This window comes from Zonotrichia leucophrys, chromosome 5 (assembly GCF_028769735.1).
Source record: "Zonotrichia leucophrys gambelii isolate GWCS_2022_RI chromosome 5, RI_Zleu_2.0, whole genome shotgun sequence".
Classification (NCBI taxonomy): domain Eukaryota; kingdom Metazoa; phylum Chordata; class Aves; order Passeriformes; family Passerellidae; genus Zonotrichia; species Zonotrichia leucophrys.
The window spans coordinates 52186878-52194182 of NC_088175.1; the positions used below are offsets into that span (position 1 = coordinate 52186878).

Sequence of the window (7305 nt, forward strand, 5' to 3'; positions counted from 1 at the left end):
GCCCTGATAAAGCCACAAGGAACAGCACTGCTAAGAAGAGCTGCATGTGAGAAAACCAGCCAGAAGGTACGGACGTTAAAAATATAATAACAACAATATGATTACAATATGTAATTACAATACAATAGAGTACGGGACTCTAGAAATAATATAACAACAGTATGATTACAATAAGTGGTGACCCCGACGTGATCTCTGATGTATGATTACAATAACACACTGCTTCTGTTCCTGGGTGTAACATGAACTGCGTCCCCATGGCTCTGAGGAGTCACACTGAGAGCAGATGCCCTCCTGTCTACGCTCCAACTCTACCCCTGTCCCTCTGACTTCACACAGAAGATTCTGTCAAGTGGTTTTCCTTTGCATTTTTCAAATGTCAGGCTCCACAAATCCAAATTCCTACAGACGGAGAAAAATTCTTCTCACTGTTCCTGAGAGAATATTGCTATTCTCCCCTATTGCATGGAAAGTTATGTATGAAATTCTCCAAATCAGTCAAAATTCCACATGGAAAGCAAATGGCAAACCTGAAATTGATCTTATTTCTCAGTGCAAGAAAAGCATTTTACATGGCTATTGCAGAGGAGAGAATATTACTCCTGTGCTACCTTCAACACTTTTTTTTTTTTTGAAGACTGCAGATTTACTACAGCTTTACTGGCAAATTAATCAGATGATGATGATGACTATTGTCAACAGCTACTCAGAGTTAACCTCTTTACATCTAAACAAATAGAGCTTCACTTCATGCCTTGCATAATTAACTTTATGCTTTTGACAGACACGAAGAAACGTGCTCTCCAGCAAATCTGCAGCTAGTTCTGCTTCATCCAGATTCCCTCTGGGTCAGAACTGTGGTGGTCTGACACAAAATTGTAGGATGACCATAACAAAAAGCCTTTAAAGGTGTCAGGTGTTCCTACATGGACATCTTTTCCAATCTGAGCTCCCTAAATGAAGGAAAAGACTTTCTCAGGAGCCTTGTCACTTTAAATGTCCTGGTAACACTGCTGATCTGAAGGTACACATAAACCTAAGGGCCTGAAGCCAAAATCTTTACTGTGTGCTAATTATCATCATTATCAGACTCTGCTGCACAGAAAATACAGTTCATGTTGCTTAGGAATCCTCCCATTCTGTGGGGAAAGAGCAAACCTTAAATCCACAGTGCTCTAATGTAAGCCAGCTTTCTGGGAAGGAATGGTGAGGGTCCTATGGTATCACCTCTGGTCAATGCTCATTTTTAACCCTTTATTTGGCATTTAAAAAAAAATCAATATTCCTTACCAGTTATTGTCTGGATTTTGAATGTATCCAGGCTGAAAACACTTGCCAAGTACTGAAGGATGTTGCACTCTGTTTCAGGCACCCTCGGAACAGAAATCCTGTATTCCAGTTACTGCCTGGAATTTGAGCTCAGCGTTGGCAAACTGGGCCCTGCATGTCTTTGAGGCATATGGAAATTGATGATGAAAGTGTCTAGTATAACTACAAGTATAATTTGATGGAAACTGGAGCAGTGAACTGTGAGAAACTGCTAAATCAGTGTCATCAAACTCTGCTTGAAAAATAATGAAACAGAAATACCACCAGGACACAAGCAACGCAGTGCAAAGGCTGTGAAACCAGAGAGCAGATACAAAAAATTAGGGAAACCCACAAGAAATTATGTTAATTGTTATTTTTGAAACAAATATACAGTACAAATTTGATGGAGACAGTGACATCATGTCTCTACCAAATTGTTCAAGCCCAAAACCTTGGCAGGAGCTGCTCCAATGGAATATCATGTTCAGCCCTGGCACTCTCTCCTGCCTACCCAAAAATATGTGCAGAATAAGAACAACACCATGGCCAATCCTAGTTAGAGCTCAAGTCCCTGGGGGCAACAGGAAAACACCAAAATAGAAAACATATTACAGTTTTAAAGCAGTAATATTACTGAGGGGAATAAAATAAATATGACCTCAGAAATGAGATGACATTTATTGCCTAAAAGTTAACAATTCCTGAAGCTGTAAAAGTATAAATAAGACCTGATGATGGCAGTGAAAAGATCCTGATATTGCTTTATTCATACATTTTGAATGAAAACAAAACAAACTTACATAGAGATCTGAGAGCAAGAGGACAAAGAAAGAAGATATTGTAATTTTTGTATATTAGATGTATGTTTTGTTTACTGATGTTTACCTACATCAGTAAGCACACACTCATATTACTGGGGGAAAAAAATGAATTATTCCATTTAGTTCTACCCGTGTTTTGAGATAGAAAAATGTGTATGTATGCCCAAGAAAGGGATATAAGCGTGCACATTCGTAGACTTGCCAGAAAATTTGTACAAAAAGATCACAGGGAGACAGAGACAGCTGGAAAAATTGGAGCAGGGGCTCTGATTTTCATGCCAGTGTTACACCTAATGCAAAGGGAATGCAGATGATGGACTGCAAGCTATATACTATTCCTCCTGACACATCTCAGTGTGCTTGCAGAGCTGAGCAAAGACTGGGAAGTAACAAAAAAACCCCCAACAACCAAACACAAAAATCCCCAAAAACCCACACAAATAAACAACAAAACACAGCGAAATTATAGAAACAGTGTTATTATTAAATTAAAATATGTATCCCTCAGTACAGTCAGCAACATTTTCATGTACAAAAGACAATATCAAGATCGAGCAGTGGATACTTCTAAAATTTGAAAATTTACTTAAACTGTACCTTCAACCCCACCATGACACAGGGATGGCAGAAACCATGAAATGGAAAATGAGCAGACACATCTCTTGCATGTCCTGTATCATGTTTTCAAAGAATTGTAATGAGATGTTTCTGCATATGGATTTATGCAGATTAATTATGAATAAGCCTAATTAGAAAGCTGATATCTAATAATATCTAATATCTAGAAGATATTATCTAGAAGATTCGTTTCTACTAGGGAATACACAGATAGGACCTTAGTAGAAAAATGCCAAGTGGAATCCTGAGAGGACTTTCTGGAAATACATTCAGGTTTCTAAACTAATCTAGGTGTGGGTTCTGATCTCTTGTCTCATAAGGTCACCTCAAAACCTTTGTGTTAAAAAGTCATTTTCCCTGCCACCTAACCCAGACCATGCAGGTGAGGAGTTCTTCAGTGTTTCTTTGCTCCTTCAGACCCACTGATCACAATTCCATCTTTTGTGACTTTTGTGATCCATCCCAAACTGGGACCATGCTCAGAAAACTGACTTCTCAGTGAAAACCAGTTCATAAAATCAGCTTTGAGCCTCAGTTAGAATTTAACCAGGGTACCCTGGTGTGCCCCCAGGGAGGGTTTCTGTGGATTCCTGCTGTGCATTCAGACCTGCACAGCCTTGGGCAGGGGCTCTGTTTGTACCACCCTCCTTGCCACAGTGACCCACCCACTGGGATGTCCCAAAATGGGATATTTTATCTGACTTATCTGTTTGTAAAGACAAACTGTGTCTACAGAACCAGATGTCCCAGCTCGGGGAGGGAGAAGGCAAAAGGAAAACACTAAAAACACAAATATGGCAATGCAGAAGACAGGAAAAAGCAGGGGTTCAGTTCCAGCTTTCCACAAGCCCATATCCAGTACAGGGCCAAGACTACAAAACACTCCAGCTTTTAAAACAAATCCAGCCACAAAACTTCTCCAGATCAGCTTGTGGCTCTACCCACCACCAGCAAGATAAGCTAATCATCTGACAGTGATTTTTTCCCATTTAGAACAAACTGCTAGATATATGCATTGTCTAGCATTAAGAAGGACAAATCTAGAATAAAATGTATACTTAAGCTTCAGGCTGAGGGCTGTACTTGATGTTGAGCAGACAATACAGGATCACATTCATGCCACTGAAATCCTTGGCTTCACTTCCAGTTAAACTGATAAAATTGAAAAGAGCACACATTCTGCCCTGCCTTGAGATCAAGCTCCTATTTTTGAGATTAGACATTCGCTGTGGATGTAAAAAACTTTAAGTACACATGATTTTTTTAGCCAGCTGTTTCATATGCAAAAAACCATGAAACCATAGTATTTTATTCACTGTTGTTGGCTTCCTTCTACTCTTTCAAGTTTGGCCTGTCATAAAGCCCTCTGTGTAAGCTTAAGAAGAAAATTTCCCACATATGGGAGTTCTACAAAGGGAAAATTACTCCTCCATATCTGGGGGTCTCTATGAAAATGAAGAGTGTGAGCCAATGAACAGCAAGGGAAGAGATCACTGCTGTCAGTGCCTGCTTTGATTCCTCCAGCCCAGAATCCACCTGCACACCCTCCTGGTGCTTTGAAGCATTCCCTCATTTTCTGATGGATTTTCATTAGAGTGCTCTTTTCCACCTATTTGTCGGGTCTGAATGTTCAATACTGCCAAATTAACACAGCAAAAAAATCAATGATTCAAGCCCACCAGCCACCAGATTGCCATAGTCTGCAAGATACTGCTTCATTTCCATTTCTTCAAATACTTTGTCCTGGTTACATTGTTGGAGGAGTCCCTGTGCTGTAATTCTATATTTATGGCAGAAAGTCTGCAGGAACTCAGAGAAAAGTCCTGTGGCATTGCCTCTGGTCTCCCAGAGATGAGTGTGACCCCAGCTCTGCACCCACAGGGAGCTCCTCCAACACCTGATATCTATCCTTCAATTCCAGCCCTCAGAGGTCCTGACAGAAGAGAACTTGAAAGTTTTGGGCTCTGGGCCCTTGCACGTGTTGTAATCAAAAATTTATTTCTTTGCGTGAGTCACAGGAAAAAGAGCCAGGCTGTCAGGATTTTAGAAGCCTGGATTTAAAAATAGAAACAAGAGGAAAATATGCTCCTGAACTGTCCAAGAACTGATCTGACTGCCACTGTCTTAAAATACCTCTGGCCATAGCAGTGCTGATTTATTGCCATTGTTTTGTGCTTCCCTGAGAGGAGTGACAGGATGAGAGTCATCAGATGGGATATTTTATCTGACTTATCTGTTTGGAAAGACAAACTGTGGCTCCAGAACCAGAGGAGCTGGAAGGGCTCCAGAGATGCTGTTGAGTAGGTACTCTCTCAATAGACTGAAATTTCTCTTTAAACACAAGGCTTAAACCCAGGCTCCTTGCAGAGCCCAAGGCTCCTTCCAGGCCCAGCACAGCACCCTTGGTCAGTTCTCAGTGGGGCTGCAGCAGGGCTTTGAGAAAAATTGATTTAATTCCTGTCTAGTACCTGAAGAGCATCCTTCCCTCCCAGCACCTGCAAAGCAGAACTCAGGGCTGGATTTCTTTCTTCTCACCATATTTGATTGCTTTCTTCCCACCAAATCCCACTCTTTTAGAGACAATTTGGGATTTGCAATGAATGCAGGATTTCCTTTCAGACTCCAAATAACTATTTAGAAGTCCAACTTGCTGCCATGAAAGAGGTCTGAGTTTTGCTGATAGTTTAAACAGAAGTGAGAGCAAGTTGCAGACTTACAAACCTGCACCTATCAGTGCATTTTCCCTTTTTTAGGCTTTGATTTTGAGCCAAATAAACCCCTTCAAAAGCAAACCCAAATGTAATGTACTTGGAATTCTCCCTAACAACGACAGGAGCAGAGGTGTCACTGTTGTCACTGTGTAACAGCACGGGATGTTGATAATGGTGTCATGCAAGCTGCACAAATCTGCACAGATTCTCTTTTAAAACAGTAGCTGGTGCTAAATGCAAAGCTCCTGGTTGTGAGTTGGAGGCAGACTCCACTCAGTGATTGATGCTGCCTGCTCCAGAAGCCATGCAGCTTCTGGAATTTATTTATTTTGTTCTTCCAAGCTCACACAGCAGTTTGAAAGTCTCATCCAAGAGATACCAAGGGAATCCCAGCCAGCAGCTCATCCCCACACACCCTCCTCCAGCACAGCCAGGATTTGCATTTCCTATTCCAAGACAATTGTGGAGTAATGGACCTAGACATATTTTATTAACCAAAGTCTCCACATCCAATAATCCACATGTCACCATTCTTAACTTTTGTCTCTCACAGCATTTATTTGGCATAGAAGGATGATACATGCCTTATTTTAAATAGCTACACTGAAAATGAATATTAGAAAATCCTGCATTGTGTTTTACCTGTCAGAGGTCATCAGGAGCTATATTTCAAGAAAACTGAAGGCATTAGATGTAGTTTGCCCAGTAGATTAATACTGAGCTGTGAACTTTCATCCTCTGCAGCAAGATTTCCATCCAACTGACACAGAACTGACATGCAGTAACACTTACAACCAGGGGGATCCAATTTAGACAGAGTTCAAATGGTTTCAAGCTACTCATAGGTCACAGAGGTAAAGTATGCATAAGAGAGCTGGCTTTAATCAGGAGGTTTTCAGTAATGTCACACCAGAAGTGATGGGCTACATTGAAAATGAGCTGAATGTCAGGCTGAAGAGTTAAATTACCAAATATATTTAAATATTCCAAATATATTCCTTAAGACACTTCCACAGGCCCAAACACTTGGTGGGATTTTTTCCAGAACAATACAAAAAGACATGGACTTTTACATGACAAAACCTTTCCTGTGTGGCATCATATCTGTGATGTCTGTCTTCAGAGGCTTTTGGGGAAGAGATGTGACCCAAACCTAAGAAAAAACAGCTTCATTGTGGGTGACAACTTGGAAGTAATTCAAAAAAAGGCTCCACATTTTCTCCATAACAGCACGTTAGAACATAGGAAAATTGAGAGGGACAGGCAGGATTATAGTGAGAGAGAGGATTTAGGAAACTACAATTTTAATGCAGTTATCAAATGCTGACCTACTTGTGGAACAGGCAGGTGGAATCTCTGTTAAACATTTCCTACCAAAGAACAATGTGAAAATGAGGGAACTCATTGAAAGACATGTCACTGAAAGACCATGTGCTATTCTCTTGGGGCTTTTAAAGGTTACATTCCACCCAGAAACCCCTGAATCTGTCAGGTGTCCTTATTTCAGGTTTCCCTGATCAGTTTGAGTGCATCCAAACCAGCCCTGTGCCCTCCTTTCCAGGCAGATAGGCTGTGAGCTTTGTCCCCACACCACCAGTTACAACAGGGAGTAAACCGGGAGTTGGTAATGCAGCTTGGGAATTGTGCACCACCTGCTCTGCATCCCAAACACAACAGCAGTTCCTGCACAAAGCACCTCTTTATTCCACCCCACAGCCACCAGGAACCTTGGGCAGACCTTAACAAACCCATTTTGAGGGCATTTTTCAGCTCATCTCCAAGGGAGCCAGCACTTCTGTGAAGGCTGACCTAAAACTACAGAAGGAACTGCCTTAGGAAGAGAA

At 41.2% G+C, this 7305-nt stretch overlaps 1 long non-coding RNA gene across 1 annotated transcript; it reads left to right on the forward strand.

The window, feature by feature from the left end:
* On the forward strand, nt 1-1977 carry LOC135448780 (uncharacterized). Its single transcript, XR_010440574.1, has 2 exons — nt 1-66; nt 1369-1977. It is a non-coding gene; the product is annotated as an uncharacterized LOC135448780 (long non-coding RNA).
* Nucleotides 1978-7305: the final 5328 nt, after the last annotated feature.